The sequence below is a fragment of the Pleurodeles waltl genome, chromosome 12, assembly GCF_031143425.1.
Source record: "Pleurodeles waltl isolate 20211129_DDA chromosome 12, aPleWal1.hap1.20221129, whole genome shotgun sequence".
Taxonomy (NCBI): Eukaryota; Metazoa; Chordata; class Amphibia; order Caudata; family Salamandridae; genus Pleurodeles; species Pleurodeles waltl.
The window spans coordinates 175638408-175660386 of record NC_090451.1 but is presented as its reverse complement, the minus strand read 5'-3'; positions in this window follow the sequence as shown (position 1 = coordinate 175660386).

Below are 21979 nucleotides of genomic sequence, written 5' to 3'. Positions count from 1 at the left end.
TTCACAAACATAGATGTAGCGCGGCCAAAAGATTTGCACTAGACCCCAACCCATATTCAAACCCTGTTTGATAGGGTCAGAGGCGAACAATAGAATGTTTGTTTGCCCAGGACCAATGTTCTCCCAACAGTAGCCATGCATAATATTTAGCCACATTATCTAGGACATAAATGTGTCACTAGTTTCCCGGGTCAGTAACTTTTCCTCTTTTGTGTATTGGGTGGATTATTGCACCTCTCCAGTATTCTGGTATTGTTCCATAAAGATACAGTGATAAAGTAAAGGAGTTAAGAGAGACACCGAATAGTCCAGGTTGTCTTTAAAGACTTGTTGCGGTAGGCCATTTGGCCCTGGTGCCCCATTGTGTCTTCACCTGTTAATTACATCAACAACCTGTTTACTGGGGAATCCTATTGTTTTCGTACATAAGGGACACATGTTCCTGTACTTTGTGAGTTTGATTGTTCCTTTTAAGCAAGAATTTCAAACACAAGGATTTCTACGTCCCACGCACACGCTGCTCTGGAATGTGGGAGTACTGCTGAATGAGCACCTTGGGCCATGATGATGTGATCTTCCCATTAGTGCACAGTTAAATCTGAGGAGATTACCACAGGGTATTCTTGGTTACTTTTATTTACAATCTCCCAGAACATTTTTGCAATTCTTGATTTGCTAGCATGGAAGAGTGTCGCCCAGAAGTTATTGTGGTCAGCATATTTAAGTGAGGCTATTTCCTTTTTAGAAGCCATCCATATGCCTGCAGTTTTGTAGATTTAGTATTCCCACTCTAATCTAAGCAACAGAAGGGGAAAGTGTTGGACTTTGGAGGGGATCAATTCACTATTCACATTCCCACGTAAGCTAAATCAGCTAACTGTACTATTCCCAGTCCAATTTAAGCAAAATAATTTAAAGTGTGGGGTTTTGGAGGAGTTAGATTTACTATTCCCGCTCCAATCTAGGTGGAACATTGGAACGGTTGATTAACTAATCTTACTCCCACACAAGGTAAAACAGGGACAGTGTTGGGCATTGGAGACGTTAGACTTAGTATTCCCAGTCCAATCTAAGCAACTGTAGGGAAACTGTTGAACTTTGGAGGGGGTTACATTAACTATTCATATTCCCACATAAACACATTAAAAGGAAGCGTTGGTCTTTGGAAAGGTTGGGGTACAACTCACACTCTGTCAGAAGCAAACAAAGAGACAGTGTTGGAGTATGGAATTCCAATTCCTAATAATTAAAAAAAAGCAATTAAATACAGAACAATATAAAACTATTATAATGTGTTAAAAATATGCTTTATGAATAAATAAAATGAAATGTAATAAATATTACAACAATAATTTAGCAATAATAAATATAAACATACATTAAAACATGGATCAATAAATACACAAATCAATAAAACAACAATTAAAATACAACCAATAATTTACATAGCAAATAGTCAATTACATAATTTACATATTTAATTGTGAATTAAAAATTAAATTAACACACATAATTAGTGTACAAAAATAACAATTAAAATTATTCCCCACCCTATTTCCCTACAAACCCAACAACACATTACTAAAGTATACATCAGTAAGTTATAAGAAAATATAATCTACATTAAAAATTGCAAAAAACATTTTTTTAAAGTAAATTGAACAATTTACATACCTAATAACAAATTCAATGTTTAACATACAAAATGAATCAAAAAAATAAATGTGTATAAATTAAATAAAGACCTACTTTTTTCCTCTACATACCCTATACTAGCTACTAAATTATAAGTTAGTAATAAAGGAATAGAAAATAACATTGCACATTACAAATCACAAAATACACTTAAATAATTAAAATAACAATTAATCAATTAAATATGTAACATAATTAATTAACAATTAAATAACATAAATAATAATAAAACAATATGCTTTATTTTAATAACTTTCAGCCCCATTCCTCTACAAGTTCAACCCACTACTAAATTATAAATTACTAAGGAAATTTGAAAAAAATAAATTACATTTTAAAAATGTATAATTATACTAAGAAAACTTCAAACTAGTACATTAATAACACAGTCGCCTAAAAATAATATAACATATATATAATAAAACAATTTAAAACTCTATTTAATACAACTATATTAAATTAAATTGTGTTATGTACAACCACACTTTTTACAATTATATTACATACAAAAAACAATATTCTTACCTTCTATATTCTGTTCCTTGATATTTTTATAATGATAATTTTTTCACACAACATTCACGCTGCTCAATATTTTTTAAACAATGTTCTTGTCACTGACCAAGACTGTTGTGGTGTGAGTCTGAGTGGAAAAATGAGAGAGCTTCCCTAGACATGGATGTGTATTGCCAGCACTCCTGTGGCTGAAGTGTGAACGTCCAGATACTGAATTGATCGACGGTGAAGATAGGGCTTCCATTACAAATTCAATGAGGATCTTGTTAGGAAATGACTGCCTGAGCACAGCCCTTTAGTAGATGGTACCAGTGAGAGTTGGGACTACAGTTTTTGTTCCAAATAAATACATTTCTAGGTAGGGCCTGCCCATTTATCTGTCTCTGATTGCTGATTTAGGAAGGCTGATAATAGGCAGGCAGAGAACTCACACTTCATTGTACCCATGTTTTGGATATGACTCCGGTAAGGAGTCAGCCCCATTGCTATCGGTTGTGAAAGTTATCACTTTTAACATGATATTTGAAAGAGAACCCAAACAAACAGTTTTGAGGCCTTAGACAATAAATCCACAGTCCTTGTCTTAAAAATGTGTTCAGAGCCGGGATCCAAAGCACCTCACTTCTTCACCCCACTTCTGTGCTGTTCCAAGTTCTTCTCAACCAAGAAAGGTAGTGCTCCTCAGAGTACTCTAAGAGTTACTGTGTATCCTGGATTGGTATCTGCGTGGCAGCCAGTCTCCCAGAGCTGAGAGGACATCACCTGAAGTCTGCACTTTCTGCTGGAGAAGCTGAGGGTCTGCATAAAGTTCCTAGAAGCTTGTCTGCTGAGAGAGTGAAGGAGTATACCTGACCCTTCAGGAAGAGGGACTATCCAAGAGGCAAAGCCTAGTATACAAAACAGAGAATAAAGGCAGGAGAGACCGTATTCTGTGAGGGGGTTCCCTAGTCTACTAATTGGTTTCCCTGTAAACTGCAGTAAGACTTTTGCAATGCAAAGTGCCGCTGGGCGGCAGGTCAGTTTGCTGTGAGCCTGAATGATTGGTGCTCCCACTGCTAAATTCAGGAAGAGAAGCTGTGTCACTGCTGAAGTGGAAAGGCCTGATTGAGCCAAAGATTGTGACAATTGAAGAAACTCCTTGCCCGATGAGAAAGCCCAGAGCCCACACCTGCTTAACCTGACCATCTTTCTATACCTGGCATGGTAATGCACCTGTGCCAAAGACAAAAGCTGTCTCACATACCTGCAATGCTGATTTCTTTCAGGGGTCCTGTTCCAATGGTAGGTCATGTCCATGTCCCCAGCAGAAGTGAAGGTGCCCGACGGGGTTGAGTGCATGAACTGCACTAGCTGCACTGCTAGAATTTAAGCACGAACCATCTTAGAGAAAATAGGGCTTATCCTACAATAAGAACCAACAACTAGAATGGGCAGAAACATTTGTTGTGAGATTCTGTTGCCCAAGTGAACATAATGTGTAAAAGACTTTGATGTGAGTTTTGCAATTCATCAGTGGGAGATCTTGAATTAATCTGCACCTGTGCTTAATCAATGCCTGTGCTCTCAATGTTTTGGGGACTATGGTCATTTCATGTCTCCTGCATTAAGCTTGAAAACTGCACACCTGTTTTATGTCTCTGTACTTCTTGTCTCGGTTTTTAGTTCCTAAGATGTGCAATGCTATATCAACAGCCTACTTGCTTCTTCTTCCTCCATTTTTTGTCCTGAAGATTTTGGTGCACTTGTTTCCTTGCTGCTCCTGACACAAAGCAATATTTGTTTGTGAGAGTACTGCTTAGATTTTCTTTGGCTAGCATTGAATTGAAACTGTTTTCCCTTCCCTAATACTAATCTTAAGTAGTGAATAATATAATATTTTTTCTCTAAACTCCATCAATAGACCACCTTGCTCTCTGCAGGAATCTACAGCTATCAGAAACTAAAACGTTCTCATGCTCAAAAACCTGTATCCTTTTGAGGCCCATGATGGCATATCTCTTGGAGCTTTGGAGCATCCTGGCGGGGTTTTCCTGGTCATACGTTCTGCAAAGCACAATTGAAAGCCTTTGAAAAACGAATGGGACACTAGAAGAAAAATTTTACAAATTATAAATATCACTTGCTAGAGTAACAGTACTAGGACAGCTAATGTCATAACAAAATGTATGTTAATACAAAATGCCTTATTACCGTAAATCCCCAACCAAAGTAAAGCAAACACCAAATTACCCAGGTTACATAATGCATGCATACAAAGGTAAAGAATGTAGATCCCAGAGATATTGTAAAAACAAACAACATTCAAGTCCTTCAGGCACAAATCCATCCCAGCTTTATTAATCATGCACCATGTTAAATATATGATAGACAAAAATGATAACCCACAGAATCACTCATTTTTTACCTCATGCTTAAATAAATGGACTATACCCATTACCCAATTTTATAAGGAAGATTTACTCTCGTCCTTCTTGATTGTGGTACCTCTTTCTTGAGTGCCAAAAAAGCTCTGTGGATCCAAAATATGCCTGGCCTGCAGGAGTCCAACAGAGTATGTAAAATTATTAACTGGGGCAAAATGGGGTAATACAAGTCTGATCATTCTTCTGGAATCTCTCTTAGAATTGCTCAGTGACAGTGATGGACAGATATTTACTGGCCAGGTGGGATTGCTCCATAAAGCTTTCCGGAGAGGCTGCTTTAGCGACTGCATGCTATTGTAATTTACAAAACAAAGTAGCCGATATACGACTGTCCATTGGCCAGAGTCCTGCTGGGCCCATCATGCTAATTGGCAGACATTTCGACATTATTCCATGAGGAAATGCTTTACTTCATGAAAAACAAAGGTCATTTTGTGGCATTAGAATGGTTTAGAACACAGCAGACTTCTTTTTCGATTTCACATGGAGATAAGGAAGTGAAGGTCGAACAGGGTAGTCTTCTACATAATGATGAAGAGCTTTTTTCCAGTGCATGGTCTAAAGCTCTGTAATCAGGAATAGTAGTGCATGTGCTATGCTGGACAGCCAGGATTGGTAAACACAATATTGTTGCTCTTTCACTTTTATCTTTGCGTTCTGACTGCAAAAGTTGTTCAGGCATAGTAAACTACGTGTGCCTATTTTCAGCCCCTTTAGTGCTTGAATTGTACTGATTTGGTAGTATGAATACATTCTTGCTGCAGTGAGTGCCTTGAAGCCTGCATCTTTTATGGATATTGTTTATCATTTAATAACAAGAAAGATCAGTGAGACATCGTAATGCATTTTTTTCCCTTTTTAGCTAGATTCCCCTCCCAGTTCAATAGGTTATGGCACGGAGTAAACCTTATTTTGTTTTCTTGCTGTTGTCTACAAGGTTGCTTCATTATGCCAAAGATTACATTACATTGAGTCAGCAGCCCTCATCATCATAATGTTACTGAAGGAGGATCAATCTACTGCCCGATAGAGCATAAGGTGAGATGGTTTTACTCTCAAAAGTATCCTCAAGTCAGTGTCACTAGCTGTGGTAGTTGTCAGCTCTGATTAAAGCACCTCTTCCGGGTGGCCAAAAGTCGTTTTGTTGAAGTGGAGAGGATGCTAATCTGGCTGACCATCTTGTAAGAGACTTTCTACTTTTTCTTTGCCATGTTGTTCTTGGGGTAGGTAGCCTAAAAACAAAGTAGAAATGGTGAAAGGTAAATATAAGTCCATCAAGGAAAATATTGTAAAACAATGACTACAAAAATGATCCTATTCCAAACAAGGGGGCTCATTAGTACATTGGTGGTCCCATGCTGTGGGGAGGACGCCACCAGTCGCATTACAATGTTCCTGCCAGACTGACCGGCAGGAACATTGTATTATGGCATTCCCACCATCAGACCGGCGGGAACATTGCTACTGTATTGGTCTCAAGGAGCGGAGGCCAATGCACCACAGCACCCCCAGAATGTGCACTGTCTTCAAAGCAGACAGTGCGCATTCTGATGGTGCTGGGCAGGTTGGCCCCTGTACTGCCCATGCTGCGTGACCGCCATGGAAAGGCTGGTGGAAACCTGAGTTGAGCACAACTCGGACCACTGTCTACCTGTTGGGAACCACGTTCCTGGCAGTGGCGGTGGTCCCCTGTCAAGGTTGTATTCTGTCAGTTGGACCTCCTAGAGTGAATCGGTCTGATCATCACTGCGAGTCTGGTGGTCCTCAGACCACCAGACTCATAATGAGGTCCTAAAATCTTCAAGAAACAAAGCTTCTGCAAAAACCCTACACTCACTAGGTGCCAGAAAGGAGTATTTAGTATTTGTATAATAAATGGCTTTACCTATAAGCAGATTGCATCTTGATCTGATTTGATTTTAATCAGTCTGCAGCATTCTACCATTGCTTTACCTCACCCAGCAGCAGAAGTTCACTTGAAATGTAGGACTTTTTCTTTCCCATGAAATTCCTTTTCTTGATCGAGTTGGTTATTTAATGCTCTTGGTGAACTCTATATCTCACAGTTTAACAGGCTAAGGCCTCGCGTGAAGGGTTTTGCCCCAGTGTGGTCTACTGAAAGTTTCATAGCTTTTTGAGACACAGGAAGGGGGCCCATGCTTCAGCCCAGGAGGCCCACGATGTATAAAGGGGATCATGGGACACAGACTTAAGTTGCCTTTGCCTGAATCGACCCTGTAGCATGGGTTGTTGATGGAAGTATGGGCACTTAGGCACATTAATGGTTTCCTCACTCTTAAAAAATTAATTGAAAGGTTAATGCAAGTAGGAAAGAGTTGTCAACAAACGTGTCTCACCTTGGCCAATTAAACTGCATTAAGGGTTCTAGGCTGTAGTAATGCTAGCCTCCTGAGATGGATTTGCCTGTTGTAAATATATATATCTTATGTAAAGATTATTGTTATAAATTGTCTCTGCTCCTAATTGTAGATTCTTTGTGTGTCAGGGGATCGTAAGGAGAACTGTGAGATGTTTAAGCTTTACACTGCTTCTTTCTGTTCTGTAATAAACATGACATACACTGTACAAAGATACTAAGATATGGGTCTGTGTATTTTCTAGGGATGGTCAGCTCTCATCCTAAGGATGACTGAATTTAGGATCATGTTACTTCCCATCACATTACTCTTGGGAAGACCACTCTGTTTTTTCACCCTCCGCCACTTTTATCCAGGGTGACAGGTTTTCTGCCAGAATCTTTGATCACCCATAGGGGCCTATCATAACTAGGTATGCCACAAAGCTCCCTTGTAGCTCCACAAATGTGTAATCCTGCATAACAATATCAAATTCTAAATCCTGATCTGAGAAATTGAATATGCACAGTTTCCAAACAATATAAAAACAGGCTGTGGGCCACATGCCTAAGCTATTGTGCACCAATGGCATTATTTCTATTATTTCTATCACACTTTTTTGTTGGAATAGCTTTTTTGTGCATGGGTTTTGCATAGGCTTAAAAGAAATGTGTAAATGTACATATATACATGTAGGATTTCTACCACAAAGCTGCTTGCACACTGATTTCACAATTAAACATCATCTTATGTTTCAACCTCTACTTGACCTTTCATATTATTATCCCAATACAAAATCCTGCAATCTACTGTTTATCAGCAGCCGTCAGCTCCTTCTTATACTTCACTCATCAACAAGCAATATTATCTCTATTAATTTTGTAACTGTACAACTATCATCAAACTAACACTTTCCTTAACACTTAGGTACCTATTATGAGCTGCCCTTTGATTGTGATGTGACTGGTAACAATAGCTATTCAAATTTCAAATAGAATTTTAAAGTTAGCAGACACTCCATATCCCTGTTTTTTTCAACACCGTTACTGTGGCAACTCAAACCAGCTGCAGTCTCTAGGTTGAAGACTAAGTGGTCTATTCGCAAACTGTATTTTAGTACTGCATTAGTACTATCAAATGCTCTTCAAAACGATGAGTGTAGGTCTCCACATCTACCTTTCTTATATTTTTTCTTGACTAGTATTTTTCTTCAAATATAGGAGTAACCTGATAAAAGTCTGTTTTTGCATTTGTTTCTGCTATTCAATGACCACCGTGTGTTGCAATTGTTCAGTCAGGTCAGGATTATCCAGCACCAAGCCAAGAGTGCTGGATCCATGCAAGACATTCAGGATACCTATGTAAAATAAAATTACATCCCAAGACCTTCATTACAAGTTATGTTATTTCATCAGGAGCCAGCAACCTCACTGTAGTCTTGCTGACCTTTTCTGCCTGCTAAGAGCAGAAGGAAAATATCTGCATTTTGTTCACCTTAAAGGTGAAAAACTGCTCGGAAAAAAGCACACAGTGAATCAGGGTGCAAGAAGGTATTCCCCTTTTTGGGGAAAAATCTGTAATGGCCAGACTTTGCAGCTGAGATACTGATCTCAAACTTAATTTTGGCTCACCTGTATCTCTACTGCAAACTCTGGCCCACTCATAATAAGGCCTGCGTATATAAATTGAAATCATTCATAATGTCAGAAGTTATAGTGAAAATATGGCATGTATAAAGCTTGCTTGGACCCACGTTGGACACCCAAGTATTTGATTTTGATATTGAAGTAACTGATTGCATCAGCCACGGTACCAGAAGCCAGTCCTGTCCTTCTGCTTCTAACTGCTACCATTTTATGGAACACTCCTGAGTCTTAGAGCTGATTCATAAAAAGAAATATAAGAATAAGAAGCTTTACTGCAGCAAATGTCTTTGACATACTCTTTCATGCCTTTGTCAATTGTCCCGAAACGTCTGAACCCCCTATTATTAAAGGCACAAATAGGGCACTCTCATTACTCTATGTACTAATTTCACATGAATATTCTTTGCATATTGTCGTTTACTTCCATTTTGATTATGTTGAAGCAAATTCATAACGGTATGTATAAGTAGGGCTTTAAATTGAAATAAAAAAAGTGCAGTTACTCCCTATTTAGAGTACCTGCTTACTTCTGAGAAGTGTTGGTACTCTCCCATTAAATGTATTGCAACAGTGATGAGAAGTGCATGTACTCTCCCTTTCAAATTAAAGAAGAGCAGGCACTCAGCACTGGGCAGTATCTGCCCAATTGAAAGCATTGTGTATAAGCGCATAAAAGAGTCAACAGGAGTACGACTTTAGGTGCTCCAAAATGCCCAAGTGAACGTTAGGTCGTGCTCCAAAATGCCTACGTGAGCATTCGACCCCCATGTGTGTTTCTAACACACACACGGATTTGCTATTGTTCATATGAACGCTCCTTTAACACGCGGGTCAGCACTCTGCAGTAAGTGGATACTTCGTCAAAGTTGGCTCCAGGCAGTTCATGAAATGCGACTGTTGCTCGTTTACATACTAGATGCCAACACAGCTATTGGTGTCATTAATAAGAAGCACGTGTTTACCTCTCTCCAAGTAGGGTAATTAACCCCTGCAATCGCGCGTGCTCTCCGATTAGCAGAGGGTGACCTCCAGTGAAGGGGCTGCCCCTCCCCGTGCCTCTGATGACCGATAGCACTGACAGGCCGAGGACACGTTCAAGTGAGTGTGATGGGTAGGTGCGACTAATCACCTCTCACAGCTACGCGGCTGCTGACAGCCAGTTGACAGATAATCACACGTTGTACCTACACCGCACTTCACAGCCTGTGAAACCTGCGCTCAGTTTGGACGGTGCCAGAAAAATAAATGCTCCCTGCCAACTACCTCACGGAGCAGCCAGTTGTGCAACGGAGCGCGAAACAATAACATACATAACCAGTGCTTCTGCACGAAAATTTACAATTTAGACACATTACAAACCACATTTGCAGATCTGGTTAATTTACCACTTTTAACTAATGTGTGTAGATTTCAGTGTGACTCGTGCGTAATGCTCACATTGCACGTGGAAGCCTGGCGTAACCTCATGCTGGTGATTTACTACCAAATCCTCCCCGTAGATATCATTAAACATGCAATGTCTGTTCTACGCATGTTACACCAATCGAATAATTTTAACCATTATTGTATTTACCCTTTTCCTCGTACACCACCCACTCCTTTCACACGCTGAAAAAACTGCACGGGTAGGAGAGCTTTATTGGCTTTCTGCACAAATTGCATCAAGTGCATTTGGGTGAGAATGATGCTCAGGCATAACACCTTCGCTTTCAACCTCATTATCCCGTTTTTCGTACGTCAGAAAATACACATGCATGATGTAAGCTTGCACTGTGAACTTTATGTACTCATAGACACACCCACGTAGGCTGTAGGTACACACATCTCTATGTACCATAGAATGAGCATTCATACTTTTAAAACAAGAAACCCCATGCTGACATTGCTTCAAGTTTCTTAGAAAACTTCATCTGAAAGTTCTTAAAATGGAGGGTGTGAGGAGACGGGAAAATGAAAATGTTGTCACAACATCAATACGTTAAGACAACAGTAATGACTGAGAAATTAACTTCATATCTAGCTGAATAAATAAAAAACAGAATTCTGTAAGATCTACCTGAAGAAAATTGTGAGTTAAGAGTCAGTTATTGGGGAGAACATCAGATAAAGCTGTATATTTTCAGTATAATGATAAAAAGAAATGCCTGTAGTCCACAAAGAAGTTCAGATAAAAGAAGATGGAAAAGCATGGAAGGAAAGGAAAGGAGCTTTAAAGTTCAACCAGCAATAGGAAGAACAAATGGCAAAGGGAGCCTTCAATATTTACCTGTTGAACTCAGTTGATCAGCGTAGATGAAAGCCAATTAAGGACCTTCTCTGCAAGACACATACTGTGATTTAAGGTTACAAGTAGCACCTCATGATCCACTGAACTGAAGGCAGAAGAGAAGAACAGGAGTGTCAGCAGGCAAGCGACTCAAAATGAGAATTCACATGGTGTCATCCACCTTTTGAGGAACTTTCTGGAGCAAGACAGTTTATTTTCTGCAATATGGTTTGAAAACTGTGGTTTCAGTCAGAGATTAGCGGTTTGAGTTGGGTGGTCATGCAGCTCTTCACCAGGAAGTAAAGTCTCAAAACAGGATGAAAATTATCAAGATTGTCCGGATCAGCAGAAGCTGTTTAAAACAGGGTATGAACTTGGCCAATCTTGAGGCAATTATGGATATTACCTTTGGTTAGTAAGAAATTAATATTTTCCAATATGGAGAAATGTCAGGATTATATTTTTGACAAGCACTCTTGCAACAGAGTCAGTGGAGTAACTGGAAGATTTAAGCCCAACAGCACCGAAGATGATGCCATTCTGTGGATCCTCATCAATAGAAATCCAATTGGATGAGCATTTCTGAGTGAAGGCCAGGGGAATATGGCTTGCCTTGACTAAATATGGTGAAATTCAATTGGTTTATAATTTAATTGAAAAACTGGATACATTTGTTGTTCTTTGCTACTGTGTCAATAAAGATGATGGAGTTTTTGCTTTTTTTTTTTGTTCTTGCTGTGTACTTGATTAGATTGATGCAAGTCATCCAGAATGCAGCTGTGCGGCTGATTCTTAGGCTTCCCTGGTGTAGTTTATTGTCTTCTCATCTTAGATCCTTGCATTAGCTACCAGTTAAGAAGATAATTCTCTTCAAGTCTTTAGTTTTGTCCGAAAGTGCCTTTTTTCATCAAGTCTGCTCTTGGTCAGGCTACAACATCACTGTCCTTCAAGATTTCTTAAGTCATTCAAAGCATCGTTTGTGGTAGACTCAAAGGTTAGAGCGGTAAGGAAGGGTGGTCATTCCTTGTCCTTTTTGGCCACACAAGCTTGGATTGAACCAGCTCCTAGTGGAGCTCTGTACTCCTAGATGTGAATTGCAATTTAGAAAGAAGTTGGAAATCTAATTGTTTACATAAATCTGAAGTGATGCTGACTTTTAATTCCACTATTCCTCAGAGCCAGGACACCCTCAGCAGTAGCTGTGCACTCTAGAAAAAACACTCAATCGTTCATTCTTCTGCCACCCTGTACCTTCCACCAATGTTGAGTTGATGGATTTTGTGCCTTTTCTCATTAAAGGACCTCACACTTTATTTCTTCATTGAACTCAACAGTAGACCACTAAACACATTTTCTTAACACCAACCTTTGTCTTTAAAGGACACTAGGTCATTAAAGTTATTGCACATAGTCACATAGTAGTGTGAGGTGAGGGTTCTCTCTCTGTGGTTGGGCAAGTTAATTAAGGAGAAACGTGAGGCCTTAGATAACAATATTGATGTGTTTTGTGCCAATAACCCAGGTTTTCATAAAGTACGACAGCTCAGAGGAGAGTACATAGAAAGTAAAGAATACAGTCAGATCTTTTTGCCCAAATGAAATAAAAGATACTTTCAGTCAGACTGATACATGAGCACTGGCAAATATGTACACTTCACATCTTTGTGCATCAGCCAAATGCCTGAAATACAGATGTCCTTCAGGTAACGGATGATTTTGATTTTATAGACTGAAACTATTAAACCCTCATAGATTTAAGCTGGATCAGTGCTTTATTTTGTCTGTAGACTTTAGGATCCGGAGGTCTCCAGACGGCCCACACTCCCCCCACCAGAAATACGCAGAGCGACAAGTTTACTCGTTGGAAGTGGTTTTTATTCTTAAAAATCTCAAAGAACATCTTATAACTCATAAAGCAAAATTATTTATAACAAGTATAAAAAAGGTTAATCATTTCCACAAAATTTTTTATTTACATGTAATGAGAGTTTTTGTGACCATAAATCAAATCTGACAGGATCCCTTCCTGTCCTAAACCACCATTGGACCACATAGGTGACCCATGTCTCACCTGTATCCATAGGAGGGGCGGTTACCCTGACTACACCGTACCTTGTCCTCATGTTTCGGGTTCTGCCCCCCCCTCCAAACACCAATCAGACTCGGGGTGTAACGGGGCGGCCAAGAGCTGGAGCCCCATGTTCCCCCCAGCGATCTGAGCTCTCTTACCCGCTGATCTGGTGTGTACATCCGCTGGTTGGCTCAGAACTTCAGGATCCTATCCCAGGTGTCCTCCCGGGGACCCAACCTTGGGGACCCCCCTGTTGTTTCTAGTCACATTTATATCTCACTTTCCGCCAAAACCTCACTTCCCAACATAACAAAAAAAAAGGAGAGGGTGGGTGGGTCAATCGCGGGCTCCCGCACAGGTCCGGCTGCCGCAAAACAGGTAAAGAAGGTCTAGCCTTCTTGGGGGGGCTCTTAAGTAGCCCCCCACTGGTTTGCGGCGGCCGGATCCGGCCAGGAACCAATGATGGCCCCACGTCTGGCCCCCGGCTGCACTTCCACCCCAACGCCTTGCGAGGCGCGGGGGCGGAAGTCCGGCCGGCACTGAGCACCTCTGGTGCAACAGAAGAAAAAGGGGGAGTGCGCCCAGGGTCTCGGAGGCCCGACCCCTAACGGGCCGTGCCCCCCCACTTTGGTGAGGGCGCTTTTCCCTAGGATCCGGAGGCCTCCAGGCGGCCCACACTCCCCCCACCAGAAATACGCAGAGCGACAAGTTTACTCGTTGGAAGTGGTTTTTATTCTTAAAACATCTCAAAGAACATCTTTTAACTCATAAAGCAAAATTATTTATAACAAGTATAAACAAGCATTTACAATGCATCAGGTCTTGCGTTTGCTCGTGTTAGAGCCGATCGCGTTGTAAACTCCTAATCCGACTTTTCACCTATCGGGCAAAAGTGCATTTATGCACGTAACCCGAAAAAGTGAAATCAAGTAGGTAAAGCGCTTGACTTCTGCCAAGCGAGATCGGGCTCGTAAATTAGTTTAAAAAAAGTCCACCAGTCGGATGGAAAACAGCGAGCCTCGCATGTTTTCTGTACTTGGTCGCTGCGCTCGAGGAGGGCTAGCCACCGGAAAAGGCATGACCTATGCGTGCCTTCGACTAATGAAAGCAAGCCGATTTAATTAGGGAAGCCCACGAACCAATAAAAAGCACTGACATGAAGTTGACAGGGCTCGGAGCCCTTTTCTAAATACTAAACAGTCTCCCTGCTATACGCATGCGCGAGCGCATGCAAAGCAGGCTCGACCCTAAAAAGGTTAATCATTTCCACAAACATTTTTATTTACATGTAATGAGAGTTTTTGTGACCATAAATCAAATCTGACAGGATCCCTTCCTGTCCATGAACCACCATTGCACCACACAGGTGACCCATGTCTCACCTGTATCCATAGGAGAGGCGGTTACCCGGACTACACCGTACCTTGTCCTCATGTTTCGGGTTCCGCCCCCCCTCCAAACACCAATCAGACTCAGGGTGTAACGGGGCGGCCAAGAGCTGGAGCCCCATGTTCCCCCCAGCGATCTGAGCTCTCTTACCCCCTGATCTGGTGTGTACATCCGCTGGTTGGCTCAGAACTTCAGGATCCTATCCCAGGTGTCCTCCCGGGGGCCCAACCTTGGGGACCCCCCCTGTTGTTTCTAGTCACATTTATATCTCAATTTCCGCCACGAGGGTGACCAGGGCCCAAAAGGTCCTTCGCCCTCCCCACCCGAGAAAAGACTGCGGGCAAAACACCACATGTCACGGATGAATTGATCGGCTCCTTCATCGGATAAATGCACCTGGTCCCTGTGAAACATGTGAGTGCCCTTTAATAGTTTATGGGGGATGTTCCATAAGCGCCCCGGGCCCGGGCAAAGCTTTGCCATCTCGGCGTTAAGCCGGCGAACTGACACATTGATAGTCCTCGATCTTATCCCTGCGCCCCACTTTCGACGCAGCACCATGTGTGACCAAGCAATTGCTGCCTTTGGAAATTGATTTGCCAATTTAGTGATTTCTAAGAATACTGTCTCCCTCAGTGCCTTAAGGCCTAATCGCACCAAGTTGTTGCCTCCTAAGTGAATAATGATTAGATCTGGGGACTGCAGTCCCCCACATCCTCTCGCCATATTGACCAGATGCTGTAGTTGCATGATGCCTACTCCACCAATTCCGCTCCAGCGAAACAACACACCTTGCACGCTCACCGGATTCGACCCACGGAGCTGTTGCACCCGGTACGCCGCCCGACGAACAAATGAATGACCCAAAACCCAAACCACACGTTGAGACATTTGACTGAAAAGAAAAGAAAAAGAGCGTGAGAGATCACAAACAAGCATCAGTGCCGCCATTATACCAAATCAGGCCTGATGTACCGCTTGTAACATTCTGACGACCACCGCCCTATGCCTTTAACTGCGGTAGCTGGAAGGCCCGCGGCCACCGCCAGTGTGGCTGCCCCTATTCTAAATGAATGGGAGGAGTACCCTTTTTGATCCACCCCAATTGCTTTTAGGGCCAACTTGAAGATTTCCGAGAACTGGTAGCGCGATAGGCAGTCCCCGTTGGGTGTATGAACAAGGCCGAAGAGCCTGCTGGAGGGCGGACCGCGAGATATCTGTTTGTTAGCGCCACCAGGCATAAGGGGGATCCGGGCGCGGCACAGAGAGTGATGCGTGTTCCTTTTTCAAGCTGGTCTGTTTTTGATTTGCGCAACATTATAGACAGGGACCCTGCGCAGACCGTCACGTCTACCTACTATAGCCCCCCTGAGTGGTCACCCCTGGAAGAGCCCACCAATTCGCTGATGCGGAAAGCCCCGTAAAAAGCCACCGCAAATGTTGCGGTGAATAAAGCCGCCTCAGCCGGTGAAGAGCAGATGACGTGGAGTGCACTTAAAAGTTTCTCCAACAGAGGGGCGGTGTCGGGTCGCCTAGCATCTGTGCTACCGAGGGACACCTTGGCCCAACCTACTAGGGCCTGCCTTATAATAAAAGTATTTAAAGGTTCCTCTAAATTTCTGATCCTTGCAAAGAAGCTCATCGCCGCCAAGTAGGCCTTTGCGCATGACACAGGGTGCCCTAAGATTTTAACATGCTGCAGGAAAACCCAAACTGCAGACTCAGTGAATGTGTCTGAAATATGCTGCGTCTGCAAAAACCGCCTGTAATGGTAAAAGTTGTTCTCATAAGCTGTTTTATTGCGTGGTGCCAGAGACGTTGCTACTAAGTCTGGGAGGGTGGGGCACCAATCTTCCACAGAGATTCTGGGAACTCCGTCATCTTCTGCATCGCCTGTGGGTGATACCGCAGAAAATCCTGCATTAATGAGCGAGACAGTGCGTCAGCTGTGTTGTTATGAACCCCAGGCACATGTTTTGCCCTGAATGTAATGTTGCGTTGCAGACAAGCCAAAATCAAGTGTTTCAACAGGCGCAGGACCAGAGGGCATGAAGCCCCTTGACGGTTAATAACTTCTACTACCGCCATGTTGTCAGACCAAAAAATTACAACCCTGTTCTTTAATTCTTCCGCCCAGATATTTACAGCTACCACAATTGGGAATAATTCCAAAAAGGCTATGTTCTTGGTCCACCCCCTACTGACCCAATCTTCTGGCCAATTGGCCCTACACCACAATGTGCCCAGTATTGTGCCAAAACCTATGCTACCTGCAGAATCAGTGTATAGGCCTAGCGTGGGGCTGGATATCGCTTTGCGTGGCCAAATGACAGCTCCATTGAACGTTTTTAGAAAAAGGTCCCACAACCTTAGGTCCTCCCTAACTTCTCCAGACAAATGAGTGTGGTGATGTTTTTCTTACAGCCCCGCCATTGAACAAGCGATTGACCTGGAGAAGGGGCGGCCCATAGGAATGATTTTCAGTGCAAAATTCAGTTGGCCGACTAGCACCTGGAGCTGGTGAAGGGTCACTTTTTCTTGAGACAACATTGCACGAATGAACCCTTTGAAAGCTAGCAACTTGTCCTGAGGCAGGCGACACTCCCCAGCCACTGAATCAATTTCAATCCCCAGGAAAGTGATGAAGGTAGAAGGGCCGACCGTTTTCTCTGGCGCCAAAGGTACCCCGAATTCTTCAAACAAAGCGATCAAGGCCCGGAGGGCCCACCCGCACCTGTCAGAACTAGGAGGGCCCAGTATCAGGAAGTCATCTAAGTAATGAATGACCTCCGCGGTGCCCAGTACGAAGGGAAAAAACCCACTGAAGAAAGGAGTTGAATTGTTCAAAATAACTGCATGATATACTACAACCCATGGGCATGCATTGGTCATAATAGTATTCACCCCAGAATTGAAAACCCAATAGGTGGTAGTCATCGGGGTGGACAGGAAGCAAACAGAAAGCTGACTCAATGTTGGTTTTTGCTAACAAAACCCCCCGTCCTAACGCCCTAACCTTATCCACTGCATTGTCCACTGATGCATAGCGGACCGAGCAAAGCTGAGGATCAATGGCATCGTTGACTGATGACCCCCGAGGGGCAGACAAATTGTGAATCAGTCTGAACTGTCCTGGTTCTTTCTTAGGAACCACTCCCAAAGGGGAACACATAAAACCAGTTAACGGCAGACTTTTGAAAGGGCCGGCAAGCCTGCCCAGGGCCCTTTCTTTTTCCATCTTCCTGGCTACCACCAAAGAGTTCTGAGATGAGGATATTAAGGGCCAGATGTAGCAAAGTGTTTGCGCCTCGCAAACGGCGAAAATCGCCGTTTGCGAGGCGCAAAAGCCACTTTGCTATTCAGAAATGCATTTTGCGAGTCGGCTCCGACTCGCAAAATGCATTTCCGACTCGCAAATAGGAAGGGGTGTTCCCTTCCTATTTGCGACTCGCAGTGGGATGCAATTCCATTTGCGACCGCGTACGCGACCGCAAATGGACTCGCAGTTACCATCCACTTCAATTGGATAGTAACCCACTCGCAAATTGGAAGGGGTCCCCATGGGACCCCTTCCACTTTGTGAATGGACCCAAAAATATTTTTTCAGGTCAGGGAGTGGTCCAAGGGACCACTCCCTGCCCTGAAAAAATACCAAAACTAAAGGTTTCGTTTTTTTTTTAAAGTGCAGCTCGTTTTCCTTTAAGGAAAACGGGCTACACTTAAAAAAAAAAAACTGCTTTATTTAAAGCAGTCACGAACACGGAGGTCTGCTGACTACAGCAGGCTTCCATGTTTGCGAGTGCCTATACTCGCAATGGGGCCGCAATTTGCGACCCACCTCATGAATATTGATGAGGTGGGTCATTGCGACCCCATTGCGAGTCGCAGTCGGTGTCTGAGACACCGTACTGCATAGCAAATTGCGACTTGCAATTTGCGAGTCAGATGGACTCGCAAATTGCAAGTCGCAATTTTGCATTTTGCTACATCTGGCCCTAAGTTCTTACAGTGATTCACAGGAGAGACATTAGGGGCAGGTATCCTGAAACCAAAGGAAAAACCGTGAAGAAGTACTAATGCAGAATTCACAGCCGGGTAAGCCTGCAACCAAGGGCGCAACACGTCTAGCCTAATAGGGGAGGGCAGGGGGCGATCAATTTGATGGTTTACTAGTATCCCTACTCCGCTCTTTTGACTTCTTGATACATTTAGATTCAGGGTGGGAGGGGTGCCCGCAAAAGGAACAGTTGTGTCTGAATTTGCAGGTTCCAGCGGGAAGTGAACACACCTTTCTGTTGAATGCCCAGCACGACCCCTTCTTCTTGCCTGACACCTGTGGCCGAAAAGGCTGCCCAGAGGCCTTGTTGTTAACGCATTCAAGCCACACATTAACCTCAGTCTGATCCCATCCAATGGACGGATCCTCTACCTTATCCCAACGAAAATCTCTGTCATATTCCAACCAAGCCAACCCCCCATAAGTGTGTTGAGCTTTCAATATTTTATTTTCGTAATAAATCAAAGAGGTGCCCAACTCCGGTTTTTTCTCCAACAGAATTGACATGAAAACGTTAAAACCGAATAACCAATTCGTGATGTTCTCTTCTATTTTGGGCTTCCTTTCCACATAACAGGATGACTTAGGTTCTTTTTCTTTCCCCTCAAACTTCGTCCTTTTTGCCCTTATCAATGAAAAGATGTCCACAAATTCCCCCTTCCATATCTTTTCTTTAACCTCCGTACTGACGTGAGCTGCCAGCTTACCTGGTCTGGACAGTAACAAATCTGTTGTCCCTTCCTTTGTAGGGTTGACCTGACCAGGAACCTTGCTGGAACTAGGCAGGACGTTTTGAACTAAGGGGGGTGAAGTGAGAACGGTGCTCGGTGTCGGGGCGACACTCGGGCTATTAATCGAAGCCTGCTCGGAAAAGCGCACTGGCGGGGGGCCCGGTGGTGCGGGCACAGCTATCCCTGGTAAAGGAGTGGGTGATGCACCGGACTGTGCTGTAGACGCCAAGGCCGCCAGGGACTTACAGATATCAGCTAAGACCCCTTCTAAGCACAGTCCTGGTGATGCAGTGGTGCCCGTATTTAAGACGGGAGGCGCAGGGGATGGCACTGCGGATGGGGCTGGGGTATCAGGTAAGGCAATCTGTGCTGGTGGAGGGCGCCAGATTAATGGAGGCCGGCACCTGCGCTTTCCCATTCTTCCTGTGCTTAACCGGGGGAAAGCAGCGCTGGGGGCCACATGGGACTGTTTTGGGCGGGTGCCCCTATCCCCACTAACTTCTTTTTCAGGGGACCCATTGACCTCACTTGCGTCATCACTCCCCAATTTTTCTAAAACTAATCTTAAAATCTGGGAAAACTCGGGGTCCCGACCTTTTCCCTTTTGGGTGCTAGCCTTCTTTGGTGGCATGATGGACTGCAATGAGAGCAACTACTCTGAGGCTGAAATGAAGAAAATATATGTATATATATATATTTTTTTTTATATTGATGATCCTGAAAATAAGACGAATACAACACAGTTAACCACAAGGATTAGGAGGATAACCCCTCTTAAGTACTTAACTCAGCCACAACCACCTTAAATCATTAGGGCTACCATACAGACCCTATAACCCTGTGGCTGAATCAGAGTAAGCCCCTTATCAAATCAACAAATATCTCTTTAGTTATGCGCAACACAGGCAGGTCTAATACTCCCTTTAACAAGCAGAAAAAGTACGATTTTTCTGGTGTTACAACATAAAGTCACAACTGCCATCAGGCTCCTTCATATCTGCAAGATTAAGTATACTTTTCTAAGCAGTACACAGTGCAACAGTACACCCGACTCGCATATACAACACCATTTGGGCGATGCGTGCAAAACAGCAAAAAACACGGTGCGCCAAGACTTGGCCAATTTCCTGCTGAACAAAAGAAAACACGACCCCCAAGACCCAGCTGCCTAAAATTGTTTGGAAGCGCTGCTGACGCGCGCTGTGTTAATAACCAAACTACTCGCGTTACCAGCGCGAGGTTTCCTTCAATATACGGAGAAGGGTCAATGTTCTATTTAAAATGGCCAAGCGCATACAATAAAGATTTGTTTACAAATCGCCTGACGTGCAAAAAGGAGGGCAAGGGGGCATTAACAACTAAACCAGCAGTCCGTGGCGCCAATACTCACTCAAACCCGAAATTCCGACCACCGAAAGAACCTCCTGTTCCGCTCCATTCAAAATGCCCCAAGCGCTTTCCAACACCTCCAGCGACGCTCCGCTCCTCCAGACCTCCAAGATGTAGGGGCACCGACTCGGAAGCGCCGAAAGCCAATGCCGGAAAGAAAGGGAGAAACAAAGGACGAAGTAACCTTGATCATGGGCTCCTCAACTGCGGGCTCCCGCACAGGTCCGGCTGCCGCAAAACAGGTAAAGAAGGTCTAGCCTTCTTGGGGGGGCTCTTAAGTAGCCCCCCACTGGTTTGTGGTGGCCAACGATGGCCCCACGTCTGGCCCCCTGCTGCACTTCCGCCCCAACGCCTCGCGAGGCGCGGGGGCGGAAGTCCGGCCGGCACTGAGCACCTCTGGTGCAACGGAAGAAAAAGGGGGAGTGCACCCAGGTCCTCGGAGGCCCCGACCCCTAACGGGCCGCGCCCCTCCACTTTGGTGAGGGCGCTTTTCCCTTACTGAGAAAAAACTATGAAGCAGGACAGATTTTCGAAGAGCTTCCTTTGTAAAGAGATTCAGAATTATGACACTGATTACGTGAATGCCTGCCTTTGGAAAAAGAATAATGGAAGGCTACCAGAGTTGTATGTAATCCTGATTGAAATGACTGAGTACATTTAGGGCCTCCTTACGAGTGTGGCAGTCTAGGACTGCCACACTCGAGTTGACAATTGGCGTGCCGCACTCCAGGCAGTCCAACCGCCCAATTACGAGCGCGCCAGGCGGACCAGTCAGGGGACCACCGTTCCCGCCGGGAACATTGTTCCCGATGGGCTATCTGCATCTTGGTTGTAGTCAGCCAGGGTGGCGATGAGCTCAGCGCCACCTGGTTGATTACAACCTTGTTTACCTGCCAGCCTTTTCATGGCAGTTTCCCCATCATGAAAAGACTGGTGGAGAACAAGTGTAGGGCCCACAAGGGGCCCCCTGCACTGCTCATGCCCATGGCATGGGCAGTGCAGGCCCCCCCTGCCCAGCACCGTCAGTGCCATCCTCCTGCAAGTTTGGCAGTCCCATGGTGGGACCACCAAACTTGTACTAAGGATATTATTCTTGTGGAGAGTGCCTGAAGTTCTGAAAAACATTTTTTATGTCTGCCCAATAAGCAACCCACCCTGTCCCCAAGCTCTCATGGAAAAACAAGAGTAACGCTTACTATTAGAAGAGACCTGGCTTATGCTTCCTGTAGCTATGGCTTTGGAAACCACATCAGCTTCTGGGAAATAAACTGTTCCTAAGATCTCAGCAGTTCAATGTAATGTTTCTGCATTGAAACAAGGTCCTAACCATTAAATTAACTTGCTCCTCTAGCGACTCTTCAGAAAACCCTTGAGACCATAGAACCTGTGTCTGAATTCCTGTGCTTTTCAATGTAAATGCAATTATGTAACACCACATA